Raw genomic sequence first — 15253 nt, 5'->3', positions numbered from 1 at the left:
ATATGTGTAGGAGATTGTGAGTGGTCAGTAAACCTAAAATATAACTCATCGTATGTAAAGAAGCTGGTTAGAAATCTGTGGTTATGTAGGTATCAGGGGCGGACTGACCATTCAGCCATTCGGGCACCGCCCGAGGGCCCTAGGCCGCTAGGGGGCCCCATCAGGGTTGCAAGCCTTAGTAAAACCAGGGACAATATTTAAAAATCTGTCTTTTTTTTACATCTGTCTCTGTAATTTCCCTTACCGACATTCTTTTGGTCTTAAATCCCAAGATTATAGCTGCCCCACCTCTCCAGTACCTTCTCAGCCAACAGAAACATGTCTGTGTATACTGTGTGTACATGTATGTGTATACTGTGTGATTGTATACTGTGTGTTTGTGTGTTTGTGTATACTATGTGGCCCCATAATCTCTGATTGCCTGGAGGCCCCATGAGTTGTCAATTCGCCCCTGGTAGGTATGCAATTTCCATGAATATGTTTTCCAATGTACAAACTGCAATAGTGAATTCTTACTTATAGTTAAAGTTGCACACATGTAATCAGGCATTTCTGATATACCATAGACATGACATGATCTTCAGTTGATTTCTATGGGTTAGTTGCCTCTGTAGGTGTTTTTAGTCAATTAACAAGTTTATTGTTTTTTTTTTTTCCCAGACACCAAAGCTGGGATATCTAAATAGTTAACCATGGTGCCTGAATGTGCATTCTCTAGCAACAGAGATTGCACTATTTATTGCAACACAGCCAAGTAGCTTACAGAAAAACTATAACATAGTAAATAGTTATTTGCAGACTTCCAGCTTGAACTCTCTTAAAGCAGAGTTCCTCCCAAAAGTGAAACTTCTGCTCATTTGTCTCCTCCCCTCCCCCTCGGTGCCACATTTGTCACCTTTTTGGGGGGGGGGGGGACAGGATAACTGTCTTTGACATGTATCCTTTCTCCCGCTTCTGGGAGCCACAGCCGTGGCTCTTGATGTCACCGCTCGGCTCCCTCCTCCTCCCCCTGTTGCCGGGCCAGTAGGAGAGAGGAACGGAGCGAAGCGTATGCACAGTAGGGTTTCTAACGTGAAGCCATAGGGCTACACTGCTGGGTTCCCTTACCTGCAATGGCAGCGGCAGCACCCGACAACATCAGCTGTGGTACTGACATCGCTGGACTCCAGGACAGGTAAGTGTCCGATTATTAAAAGCCAGCAGCTGCAGTATGTGTAGCTGCTGGCTTTTATTTTTTGCAGCGGTGGGCAGATCTCCGCTTTAAGGTGGGATGTGTTAAAAGTGCAGTGCTTGCTTTACTTTTTTGGCAAGTTTAGGACATTTCCCATTAGCAGTTCTCTATGAAAGTGATAAGCTGAATAACTGCAAGGCATAATAGACATGGGGGTTACATCTGGAAATGAAGCACTCCCTGTGATCTGTTAAGTGTCCATTTACATCCGACAGCTAAATTGGAATGCAAGCATTACAAAAGGCAAGAAAATGTGCTCTGAATTGTAGTATACCAGCCAGCTACAGGTCTGAACAAGTGCAGGGTCACACATTCACTTGAATAGTGACAGAACTGCTCTGAACTGTGCTCTGCTTGGTAATAACTAGTTCACTGATGACAGATAAGGTTGAATGGCTTTTTAGCATCACGCAGATAGGCAATATAGGGCATTATTTGGTGTGTGACTGTGTAGCAACCTAATATTCACTAATCTGTAGCGTTAGCAAACCAGTTACACTAAATATACCTAAAATATATATATATATATATATATATATATATATATATATATTATATATATATATATATTATACATAGGACTGCTAAGAAACCCACAAACCCACATTACTGCTAATATTTTTATATTACTAGTCACGATTATCATAAAGCAGCTACACATAACTTTTCTGTACTACTTTGTAACTTTTAGGCCCTATGCACAGAGGACATTTTGCTAACTCTTCTAGACTCTTTTCCTCCTGGCAGTTTTGGCAGAAAAAAACATTTGACGAATTGTAAGTTAATGCGTTGAGGCGCGTCAAGCACTGGGAGTGAATTCATTTCATTGGCCAGGACAATAAATAATTCTGCCCATTGAAATAAATGAATGCTCAAATGCTAAAGACGCCTAGCACTTAAGCACATTTGGGTGCGTTTAGGGGCATCAGGCTTTTTTCTGTCAAAAAGCTGCTGCTCCTGGACACACTGGCAGTGGGTTTTTCCTGCCTATAAATGTCCCCGCCTCTAAACTCCGCTAAACGCCCATGTGAGCATGGACAGATAGGCTAACAAGCAGGGGAGTTTAGTGGTAGGGAAAAAAACACCAAACATCCCTAGGAGCAGCAGAAGAAACATCCAGGGTGCATGAGGTCTTAAAGAGATTGTGATTGATCACCTTGTAAAACAATAAATGCCCTCTACCTTTTACTGCTCTTACCAACTCTTGCTTATTCTACATCTATATACTGATAAAACCTCCAGGACTGTCCCTTCATATAAATCACACTCTCACATTACCGCCCTCACCCTCCTGCTTCTCCTAATCTCTGGTGACATATCCCTAAACCCTGGGCCTACATCATCTGTCTTTGGCCAATGCTTCCATCTCCCTACACCTTCTGGCACGAACCGCAATCCGCAGAACTTAGTCTCTATTCCTCTTCTTCCCAAAACCAGCCTCCCCTTCTATTATGCCCTTTGAAATGCCTGCTCTGTCTGTAACAAACTCACTGCCCTCCATGATCTCTTTATCACAAATTCCTTCAACCTACTTGCCATCACTGAAACATGGCTTCATGAATCCAACACTATTTCTCCTGCTTCCCTTTCCCATGGTGGCCTTCTATGGACTCACTCCCCTAGACCGAGTGGATGTAAGGGAGGTGGAGTGGGGAATCCTTCTAGCCCCATGCAGCACCTATCCGGTACTTCACTCACCTCTCTCTCTAACACACTACTCTTTTGAGGCACATTGTATTTGTCTATTTTCTCCTGTTTCTCAAAGCCCCTGTACACACGGTCAGACATTCTGCCAACCAAATCCGTCTGTTGCATACACACAGTCGGACCAAGTTGTCAGAAAATCTGATCATTCAGAACGTGATGACGTTATTTAGTTACGATGGGACTACGTTCAGGCTAGTAGCCAATAGCTTTGGTCTAGGAATTTGATCTGAGCATGCGTGGCACTTGGTCCGATCTGAATTCTCTACACATGATCGGAGTATGTCCGATCGGACCAGTTGGTCGGAAATTTCCAACATGTTGGAAAATTGGGTCCGACGGATATTCCGACGGAATCAGTCCGATGCATACCACACACAATCGGATTATCCGACAACACGGTCCGATAGGACACATTCGGACGGATTCTCCGACCTTGTGTACAAGGGCTAAGAATTGCTGTCATCTACCTGCTCCCTTGACTGGTATCAACCTTTCTGGATGACTTCTCTGCCTAGCTACTCTACTTACTCTCTTCTCATTCTCTGTGACTTTAACATCCCCGGTAATGCTAATACTAGTATTACTTATAAACTCCTCAGTCTAATCTAATCTTGACCTGAAGCAATGGATACAGGCTCCTACTCACTCCAATGGAAACACCCTTGACCTTGTCTTCCCATATCTGTGCACTCCATGCAATCTCTCCAACAATCCTCTCCCACTCTCTGATCACCACTTTGTTAGTTTACTCTCTCCAGATATTCCACTTCTTTTCCCTCCAACTGCCTAACAGATATCTATAAAAACCTTTGCTACCTCAACCCTTCTCTTCTCTACTGTGCTACTGACCACCTCTATGACAAAATATCACCCTTGTCCTGCCCCATCCTAGCTACCTTTGTCTATAACAGCTCACTGTCATCCTCCCTAGACAAGCTTACCACCCTCACTAGACGCAGAATCTGGCCTGCCCGCTACATCCCTGGCAAACAGACGACACCAGAAGTCTCAGAAAATGTAACTGTGCTCTTGAACATCTGTGGCAGAAGACTAAATCCCAGGAAGAATTCAACCAATATAAATCTGCCCTCCTAAAAAATACTATTCCTGCCTCCACACTGCCAAACAGGCCTATTTTTTAACGCTCAATATCACATTATCATCCAGTCCCTGTCAACTCTTCTCTACCTTTAACACTCTACTCTGTCCTCCACCCCTCTGTCCTCTGTCCTTCTAACTCACTCACTGCCCAGGAGATCTCTAGTCACTTCAAAAATAAAATTGATACAATTTGTGAGGAGACCTCCAATGCGCAGAAACTTCCCCCACACAACATCCCATGTCCACAGATACAATTATTACTTCTCTCATTCAACCCTGCTAGTATTAATGAGGTTACTAAACTTTTTTGTAACGCCCACCTTATGACCTGCCCTCTGGATCCTGCTCCCTCCCAAATGCTACACTCAACCTCTGACTCTATTCTATACTCTCTAACTCACATTTTCAATCTCTCCCTCTCTTCTGGCATCTTCCCCCAACTCTCTAAAACATGTGCTAGTCACCCCTATCCTTAACAAGCCCTCACTGGACCCCACAAATCTTAACAACCTACGCTCCATCTCCTTCTCATCCAAACTTCTTGAAAGTCTGGTCTACAACCAACCATCTGACTATGAACAAATGTCTCTATTCCCTTCAGTCCAGATTTCACCCTCAACACTCCATGGAATCTACTCTCCTTAAACTCACTAATAACCTTTGGTTTCCGTGACTGTACTCTTTGCTAGTTCTCTTCCTACCCATCTCACCACTCCTTCACTGTCATTTACAACTCTACTTACTCCTCTCCTGTTACTTTCCCTATCGGGATCCTCTAGGGCTCTGTTCTTTGGCCTCATCTTTTCTCAATCTACACCTCCACCCTGGGTCAGTTGATAGCCTCCTACTGCTTTCAATATAATCTCTACGTGGACGACACCCAAATCTATCTCTCCACCCCCCCAACTCAATCTAGTCTCCTCATGCATTACCAACTTACTAACAGACATATCAGCCTGGATGTCACAGCACTTCATCAAACTCAACCTATCCAAAACTGATTTAATTATATTTCCTCCCCCATGTGCCACTTCCCCTGATTTCTCTGTCAAAATCAGCGGCTCAACTATCAGTCCATCCCCTCATGCCCACCCACTTAGATTGTAAGCTCTAATGAGCAGAGCCCTCTGTTTCCTACTGTATTAAAGTGTATTGTATTTGTACTGTCTACCCTCAAGTTTAAACTGTTGGCCCTATACAAATCCTGTATAATAATAATAATAATAACAACCCATAAAGTTTAAATACAAATAAATGGCAAAACATTTTTGTATGGATATAACAATACATTATAAATACCCTTTCCCCCTTTTTTTTTTATAAGTGATCACATTACCTCTGTTCTCAGCTGCATAAGAGCTGAGGGGAGGAGAAGCAGCAGCATGCTCAGCCTCCCAGTGAATGGCTATGTTGTGGGGGCGTGTCAGGAAAAGTCTGATCATTGGAGGAGAGCAAGCTGAGTTTCCAGCATAGCTAGAGAACTGATCACGGTGTGCTATTTTGCTTAGTGTGGTCAATTTTTAATGGGAAAGCAAGGAGACTAGCAGGAATACCATTGATTTCACATAAAGGATGCAATACAAAGAGAACAGGATACTTTTTCATACAAGTACATGGTACAGTAGGCATATATATCAGGAATATGAAGTGTTGGGGTAGCAAACTGCTAATGGGAATATGGAGTCAGGATTACTGACATCTTTGTGGATTGCTAGTTGCCTGACCATCATGTTGGTTCTTTGGCTTCAGTACTTTTCAAGTCACTAACCTGATATAAGCTTTCAGTAAATTATATCAGAACCCCACGCATATTCTAGGTCAGTAACGTAAAAATACTGGATTATTTGCATTAGATTAGCATGACGGCCAGGGTGGTAGCAGTTTTATAAGGAGGGATAAGCAATGGCAGGCTCTGTGAGTCTCTAAAAACATGTTTTCTAACTATACAGTGATATTATAGAGAACAATGGTATAATAAAACAAAAAAGAATACTAACAGTTGGTCCTGAGCTGTTCTTGCATATGTGGTACAGTTCTCACAAGGTAGTTGGATGTCGGAGAGTTGCTGTTTTCTCAACACTGTACTGCTTTTGTACTTTACTGCCCTTATCTTCCCTTGGCTTCTCCCCAGTGGTTTGCCTTTTCTCATGTGCCCCAGTGTGCATGTACATATGCTACTTTTACATTCAGGCATACTGTAAATATTGACATATAGGCATGCACATCTGTTATGTTGTGTGTGAGCATATCTAGTAATTGGCTGGTGTGTCTTTAAAAGGGCACTAGGTCTAAGCCCTTGCACACACTCTCGGACATTCCGACAACAAAATCCGTTGGATTTTTTCTGACGGATTTTGTCCGAAACTGGTGTTGCATACACACGGTAGGACAAAGTTGTCGGAAAATCCTATCGTTCAGAACGTGATGACGTTTGTTTGTTACGACGGGACTACGTTGCGGCTAGTAGCCAATAGCTTTGGTCTCATAATTTGATCTGAGAATGCCTGGCACTTTGTCCGATCGTAATTCTCTACAAACGATTGGACAAGGTCCAATGGGATCATGTTGTCGGAAAATTGTATATCTAGCTCTCAAACTTTGTTGGTCGGACATTCCGACGGAAAAAGTCAGATGGAGCCCACACGGTCCGATTATCCGACAACACGGTCCGATCGGACATTTCCTACCGTGTGTACAAGGGCTTACAGTCTGTTTTTCTAATGTTAAATATATAATTAGCTCCTTGGTGTACTTATGTAATATTCTTTGAACTCCTATAGCCAACCCAGACCGTTTTTATTGAACTCTGACTTTTCTAACCTTTGCTGTTGCCTGTGACCCTGTCTTTTGTTTCTCATTCCTGTCCTAATGGCTGAATTTTGGATCTCCTGGTTCTGTCTTTAGTATTAACCATCCAACTATATTTCTGCCCTACCCCTCTGTTGTGCATCTATTGACCTGCTCGATGAATAGATCACTGCAATAGATAGTTACAAAACTCCTGTTGGAGAATGGTATTTGGGAAGCCCTTAGACCAGAGGTCAGATAATGCAAGCCTCAATAAAGCAGAGGTCAATAAGTCTGGACATGCAGTCATCCGTTAAATATTCATTAGAGCTCTGTTTATGAATATGTATATTATTTATTAAGTATACTCATAAAGAGTTGACCTGTGTGAAGAATTTGAACAGAAGAAGCCTCCTGCATGTAATGGCATACACACCATTACACATACCTAATATGTATGGCGCTGTGTCGGGAAAAAAAATCACGAAACTTCAGCTTTAAGGGAAAAAAAATGGCACAGGTTTGTAGAATACTACCTGTATTTAGTAACCTGGAGGTATTTGAACAAAGGACAACATATTTCATTCACTAAAAGGAAAATTGGAGGGAGCAGATTAGTGCTGCAAGTTGAAGAATGCGATAAGCATACCTATATGAAAGGACTGGTTTTCCTGATTACAAATCAGCTGCATAGTCTTCTCTTATAGAAGATGGTAAGCATTCTGCTACTCCCCTGAGGCAACATTAGGAGCCTCTGGCTTTAGAAATGAATGACAACGATTAATGAAAGTGTTGACCTATCCCAGTTCATCAAAAAGGCTAAAGGCTCAAAGTTATGTCAAATGCAGTTGCTTTTCTGTTTATGTCAGAACTGCTAATGATTTAAAGCACTGCAGGTAAATTATAAGATAACAGCAAATTGAACAAAATTGCTCCTAAAAACAACCTACTTTGAGTGATCCATCACCGCTACATTGGGAAATTGATTTGCCATCTCAGATTATATCTGTTGCTCCACTATTTGGTGGATCTACATCTGGTTCCTCAAAGGAATCTCAAAGTCATATTACTTTTGCCTAAAACTATGATCTGCAAAACAATGATTACATGCCAATTGCAGGGTCAGATGTGCTGGGGAATTTTTTACCTGCTTTTACTGGTTACTTTTAGCTGAACTTTTCTTCTGGTTCTAGTGAATGTTTTGGATTTTAGCATTTAAAACCATGATTACCAGATTATAAAGGTAGATGAACAAATTATTAATTAGCATTGTTTATTTACCATATTTATCGGCATATAACACGCACCCCAAGTTTAGGAGGGAATTTAAAAGAAAAAAACTTTTAGGAGGGAAATTTAAGGAAAAAAACTTACTTTTAAATGCCCATCAATGCAGCCTTGTCAGTGTCAATTGCAGCCTTGCATTACAGCCTTGTCAGTCATTTGCAGCCTTCCATTGCAGCCTTCTATTGTAGCCTTGCCAGTCATTTGCAGCCTTCTATTGCAGCCTTGCCAGTCATTTGCAGCCTTCTATTGTAGCCTTGCCAGTCATTTGAAAATGATTTGATTTAAAAATGGTGCCGCCGAGATACAGAGCGGATGTCCTGTGTATCTCAGTGGCGCTCGGTAGTTCTCGGCCGTTCTCGGCGGCCTAAGGGTATTTTTAGCCGCAACCGGCCGTTCTCGGCTATTTTCGGCAGCTCTCGGCCATTCTCAGTGGCTTTTCGCCTTTTTGAAAGCCGCCGAGAAAGGCAGAGCATGGCCGAAAATAGCCGAGAATGGCCGAAGATAGCCGAGAATGGCTGAAGATAGCCGAAAATACCCGTAAGCCCCAGAGAGCGGCAGAAGGGTATAGAAACAGCGGGGGATCGGCATATAACATCCCCGATTTCCCCCTGATTTTAGGGGTAAAAAAGTTATACACCCATAAATACAGTACTTTCCTCTCTGAACAGGCAACATTTCAGATCTGTGGATCAGTGTAGTTCTGCTAGAGAAGCACAGAAACAAATGAGTTGTTATCACTGCAAAAGGAGAAAATAGGATTTTTATAACAGCTTACCTGTAAAATCCTTTTCTTGGAGTACATCACAGGACACAGAGCACCATAGTAATTACTAAGTGAGATATAACCCCCTTAGTAGTTACTATGAGCCTCTATGTCCTGTGATGTACGATAAAGAAAGAAGATCTGTGTATTGCTGTGTTTTAAATGACATGCCTTTAAAGTGGATCTGAACTAGAACTGTACAAAACTGTAGGTTTACTATATTGTGGGAAACATCCAGAAATGTTAATTGTGCCGAAGCAGTACTGTAACCTTATAGTTGTACATCTGCAGTGTAAGATCATCAAAGCAACGGCTGCAACCGGCTACTAATCTCAGGAGATTTGGTAATGTCTCTACTGAGCGGCTCACTGTTCTCCTTGCTGGAAAGAAAGATTCAGTGCATGTAATCCCCTGCTCCTGCTTCTTTCATTCTGTGCATCTGTACTTTCCGATGTTCTCCTGCTGAACGTGCAGCTGGTGCATGATTATTCCTTCATCAGTCATAAGGTCACAAGTTATCAGGAGTTGAGGAAAGTGGAAAAATAGCACTGGACCCATAGGGTTATCTCACGGGAATTGCTATCGTAAAGTATTGATGTTGATGTAAAAGATCTGGTTATTGGCCAAGCAGCTTCTACACCCCAGAGGATCTCCACAGCCTCCTTGGCTTGTATTGTAATGTATTAAAAATGGAAATTGAAGCACCACACTACTGCTAAGAGGTCCAGATACAACTTTTTACAATAAAAATCTAAACTAGATTCTTCACCTGACTTTTATTCGGATAAAGTTGTATCTTAGCAGTGATGTAGCGCTTTATTTTCAGTTTTTGTACTTTGTGCCAGTTTCAAGAGGGCAGCTGTAAAACCAGGAAGCAAAGTACTGCCTCTACCAAGATGACCATCTCCATACAGATATAGACATGGAAAAACAGTCCTGTGGAAAAGATTAACTGCAGGGGGACTGGTCATTACTGGTGACTAGTCGTTAGCCGTTTGTCTGCCTTTTTGGGCACATTTTTCAAATTTCGTAAAACTAGATGGATATTCCGTTTAAATTCATGTTCCTCTCACAGATTAAATAAAGGCTTCACCTACTTACCTTTCGTGTGGGATTGACTAGCTCTGAGGCATCGAGTGCAATGTCTCATTCTTTTATATGTATATAGATAGTATATATATATATATATATATATATATATATATATATATATATATAAATGGTGTTAGAGAGGGCATACGCCATTAGCTGTTATAAGGATCTTTTAGAATATTGGGACTAAGATGTGGGGATATCATGCAGGGAATAAATTATAAAAGAACCCTGTAGTATCTGGGTTTGTGATATACTCCTTAGCTTCCCTTAAATATATGCCTCTTAGTTTAAATAATAACAATAATGGCTTTTGCAGTGTTTATTTACACTTGTTTTGCTTATTGCTTTCTTGCCCTTTAGATGGCGACAATTATAATGCATAGCTTGTGCGTCGTGACGTCATTACACTGCGCGATTTCCTCATTGCGCAGAGAGTTTGATGGCCATCTTTAAACACATATTATATAGGGAACAATTGAAAGAGGCGCCATTCCCACCACGTGGCTCTAACTTGCACGTCAGCACATTTTTAATTTGGTTGCTTCTTCTTACTATTTTTTTATGGACCCCTGAGGAAGCTCTGTCTTTGTAAAGCAAAACATGGGTTTTTTAGGGAGCAATTTTTGAATTATTATTTTGGAATTATTACTTTGTGGGCACACATGTTTTTTTTTTTGGGGTGGGGGCTCGTGAATCTTGATATACTTTTTGGGATGTTTTGTCTGTCCCGTTTTGACGTAAAAACTGCAGGTGGTGATTTTTTTCCCCCCATTTGTGTTCTGGACATCAACCAACCAGTAATATATTTGTGGACTTTTTAATAGTACATCTTTGGAGTCTAGCTCCCCCATTTAAGTTGCACAGGCACATACACAGTAGTTTTTATATATTTTATTAAAATCCTAAATGAAGGTTAAGTTTTATCCAGTGGCTATTGAGGTGTAGGGAGAATGCCACCTCGTCCTGTAGTAATAGATTATTGCCACATTGGAGCAATGATGTGTATGTAACAGTGAAGGCTTTAGTCAGTTGACACACATTCTAACTGTACAGACCATAAAACAAGGGAAATAAGAGATAAGTTCATGTTTCCAGAACAACCGTGCATCTGTGACTCTTCTCAACATCTCTTGCACATGCTTTCCTCCACCGTTGAATTGCTGAATTTATCCGCAAATGTGACCAGCAAACAGAAACAAAATAAAGGCAAAAACACCTTTTTCCCCCACAATTTGTAAATGAACCACTTAAGAACCAGGCCTATTTTTCAAACTTGTTGTTTAGAAGATAAAATCTGTTTTTTTTTGTTAGAAAATTACTTAGAACCCTCAAACATGATATATATATTTTTCAGACACCCTAGAGAATAAAATAGCGGTCATTGCAATACTTTATGTCACACCATATTAGCGCAGTGGTCTTACAAACACAAATTTTTGTTGGGAAAAAAATACACTTTTTTAAATTAAAAAATAATAAAACAGTAAAGTTAGACCATTTTTTTTATTGTGAAAGATAATGTTACATTGAGTAAATTGATACCCAACATGTCATGCTTCAAAAGTGGAATGGCGACAAACTTTGACCCTTAAAAATCTCCATAGGCGACGTTTAAACATTTCTTCAAGTAACCAAGTCTTATTGCTCTCACATATGTGGTTTGAACACCATTTACATATGCAAGTGAGACTTGCATTCGCTTCGGCATGCAAGCACGCGGGGACGAGGTGCTTTAAATTTTTAAATTTATTTTTTTTATTTAACTTTTTTTTTTTTACACTGTCTCTTTAAAAAACAAATTTTTGGATCACTTTTATGCCTATTACGAGGAATGTAAACATGTCTTGTAATAGAAAAAAGCATGATAGGACCTCTTTAATGTGAGATCTGGAGTCAAAATACCACAGATCTCACATTTACACTTAAAGCGGAGTTCCACCCATTTAAAAGTCAGCAGCTACAAAAAATGTAATAATCAGACACTTACCTGTACCATGGTCCAGCGATGCGGGCGCATGAAGCTCCATTCCTTTTCCCCTCCTCTCCACAGAGCCAGCATTCTAACTGTGGGCGCCCGGCTGTGACTTCACAGCCGGGCGTGGACTGTGAATGCGCGAGCCGCGCTGCGCGCTGTGAATGGCCGGGCAACCTTCTGGGACCCATGACGTGTCCCAGAAGATTGCAGGGAGGGAGGGAGAGATGATCTTCCTTCCGCCACTGCGGTGCCAGGGGAGGAAGTGGGAGCTGGGTGCCTGCAAAAACAGGGTACCCGTTCTCCCCCCTCAAAATAATTACATGCCAAATGTGGCATGTCAGGGGTTCACCAACACTTAAAGCAGAAGTTCCATTTTTGGGTGAAACTCCGCTTTAAATGCAATAAAAAATATATTTTTTTTCAATAAAATAAATGTCCCTTTAAGGCCGTTGGGGTGAAAGTGACGTTTGACGTCACTTCTGTCATCCAACGTCATTGAGTTGAGTGGTGGCCATCATTCCCTCACTCAACACAGTGGCTCTGAAATAACACCCGAACTGGACTGAAAAACGTTCAGGACTCTTTTTAAATATGGACCATGGCCATCCCACAGATATGTGAATCATAGAGAAGGCCGGTTCGAAACGCATCAAAATCACATATATGTGAACCACGCCTTAGTGTTTATGATTCTCTGTCTCTTAAATCTTGCATATATTATAGCATTCCAAGTGCCATTCAGTTCCTTTTAGTTTGAAACCAGAAAACAGTCTGACAACACCTGAGGGCCTCACCTATTATTTAGAATGTAAGCAACCAAAACACTAAGGCAACTCTTCTCAAACTTTTTAACATAGAAGAAACCTTGAAATAATTTTAGAAACCCTCCGCTAAAAAAGGTTATAGCTTCACCTCACTGAACGTTAGCATGGTCAAAAAGTTTTAGATATAATATTAAATGCAATAATGTGGCATATTTAGCGTAGTCCACAGGGGTAATTGCTTTACACATCCACACGATACAACACAATTATTCATTATTAATGGACAGAAAAGAAATGCAGACAGTGAATATTAATGTGATCCTTTTACATTGGTGGTTAGTGGAGAAGTATCCCCCTACATTTGAGCAAAGTAGAGAAGTATCCCCTTTACACTTGAGATCATTGAAGAGCCCCTTTCATTGGTGGTGAACATAGTGGTCTCCTACATTGGTGGTCAGAGAAGTACCCCTTACATTGGTGGGCATTTTATTGGTTCCTTACATTGGTGGTTAGCAAAGTGCTCCAATACATTGGTGGTTGCTGTTGTGGTCAGTAGGTAAAGACCCCTTTGAATGGTGGTTAGTGAGAAAAGAATCCCCTTAGATTGGTGGTCGATGGAAGGAGGACAACTTTACATTGGCAATCACTTGGAAAATGGCCCTCTTTTATTGCTGTTTAGTGGAAAGAACACCCTTTTGTATTAATGGTGAATAGAAAGCATGCCCCTTACTTAGTGGTCAATGTAGTGCACTGTACAATAATGTTAAGTGAGAAAAATACTCTGTCAATACCTAGAGACATAAAATGTTAATTTCTCAACCTCTGAAGAAACCCTGGTTGAGAATGGCTAAGAAAGTGTGACCTAAGTTGTGCACTGACGCCTTACAACAAGTGCTTGAATTTATATGCCCATATTGTCCATCATGTTTTTCCCTAGATCTCTAATCCTCTTCAGTAATTTCGGAAACACTGTTAAACCCTTTTCCGAATTGCCTTTTGTCCCTTTTACAGTAAGGTGACCCGAACTGTTCATATATTTAAGATGTGGCTTCACAAGTGATTTATACAGGAGCAATGCCATACTTTTATTAGATGTTTCTTAATGTAATTTTATACATCTTATTTTATTTGCTTTGATTTGAATCTAAATTTTATTTGTCATCTAGAGCTATTCTTTAAATTTATACTTCCATACAAGAAACTACACTCAGATTGTTTCTTATGAACAGGTCCTATGATTAGGAAATTAATGTTAAACATTAATTGATAGGAATCTGTTCATGAATTAAAATGTATAGCCCCCAATACAAAGAATGTGAAAATTAGTAACACTACATTATGGCCATCAGTCATCATTCCTATCATGAGATAGAATTTGAAAGAGTATTTTTTTGTGCTTGTAATTTTGTTGTATCCACAAGGCTTAGTCTGAGGAGTAAAAGAAAGGACTTATCAGTTCTGTGTATGTACATCTCTGTTTCACATGTAATCTGATTGTCAGTCAGGATTTGTTATACTGCTGTGAGCACAGAAAAAATGTGGCTTAAATGTGATCTCTTACCGTAAAACAAGATGAAAGGTGAACTGAAGAGGGAAAAAGTACGATGTTTTTTTTGTTCAAAGTCATCACCATGTAAAGTAAACTACCTTAAGTACATGGTAGCTAAATATGTATTAAAGTAAAACTACACCATTTTAACAGTGTGTGCAACCGGAGTTTTTATCCTTCATATGTAAAATAAACAAAAAAAGAAGTGCAGCGCATATACTGTCAATGTTTAGTCTTTTGCTGCTAGGGCAATTTTTCTAATTATGACACATGTTAAAATGTACATTTTTAGCCTGAAGATGGCTTAAAACTCCTGATAATTGTATATTTTATTAAAACAGAGGACCTGAATAAAATGATGACAGTTGCATGCTATTTGCACAACCATCTATCACATTACTACCCTGTAGAAATGATTGTGTGGCTTTATAGACCATAGATCACTTTTATATTAAAGATCAGAGGCTGCTGCATAATTTTAAATTGTATTTGCACTTTAGCAGTCAAATTAAAGAAAACCCCCACTGTATATTTATTATGTGTTCTCATTCACACAGCATAGAAAAAAAAATGTAAATACATATTTCTTAATTTTTTAAGATTTCTTAGGAGGTGTCATGGCAGACTACAACCAATTCTGAACAAATTCAGAGTTTGCTTCTAAATCCTTAACACTTTAGGACAAACAGTGGTCTAATCTAGTTTACAACTGACAATGAGACCTGCCAGGGCAGAGGTAGAAGATGTATTGTTTGTTAAACCCTCCAGGGGACCCAGTGCACATAGCACTTGTTACTGTTCAAATCTGTGTTTTGATTCCTGAGCAACATTGATGGATCTTTGGCCTATCTTCCCTTCCACGCTGACAGCACTGGATGAAGGAGACAGGAGATGAAGGAGATTATCAAGCTGTCAACTTCTGTTTTCTTGGCTTAGCTTCAGCGCTGTCCATTGGAACACCCATGATTTTGACTTCAACCTGCAGAAAAGCTAC

At 40.4% G+C, this 15253-nt stretch overlaps 1 protein-coding gene across 1 annotated transcript in view; it reads left to right on the top strand.

The window, feature by feature from the left end:
* Nucleotides 1-15253, top strand: part of FREM3 (FRAS1 related extracellular matrix 3) — a 106696-nt gene that overhangs the window by 6700 nt on the left and 84743 nt on the right. The window lies entirely within an intron of this gene.

The sequence above is a fragment of the Lithobates pipiens genome, unplaced genomic scaffold, assembly GCF_037356315.1.
Source record: "Lithobates pipiens isolate NorthernLeopardFrog02 unplaced genomic scaffold, aLitPip1_a1.2 Scaffold_13, whole genome shotgun sequence".
Lineage (NCBI taxonomy): Eukaryota > Metazoa > Chordata > Amphibia > Anura > Ranidae > Lithobates > Lithobates pipiens.
Note: the sequence above shows the minus strand (reverse complement) of the source record. Positions and strands in the feature narration are given on the sequence as shown.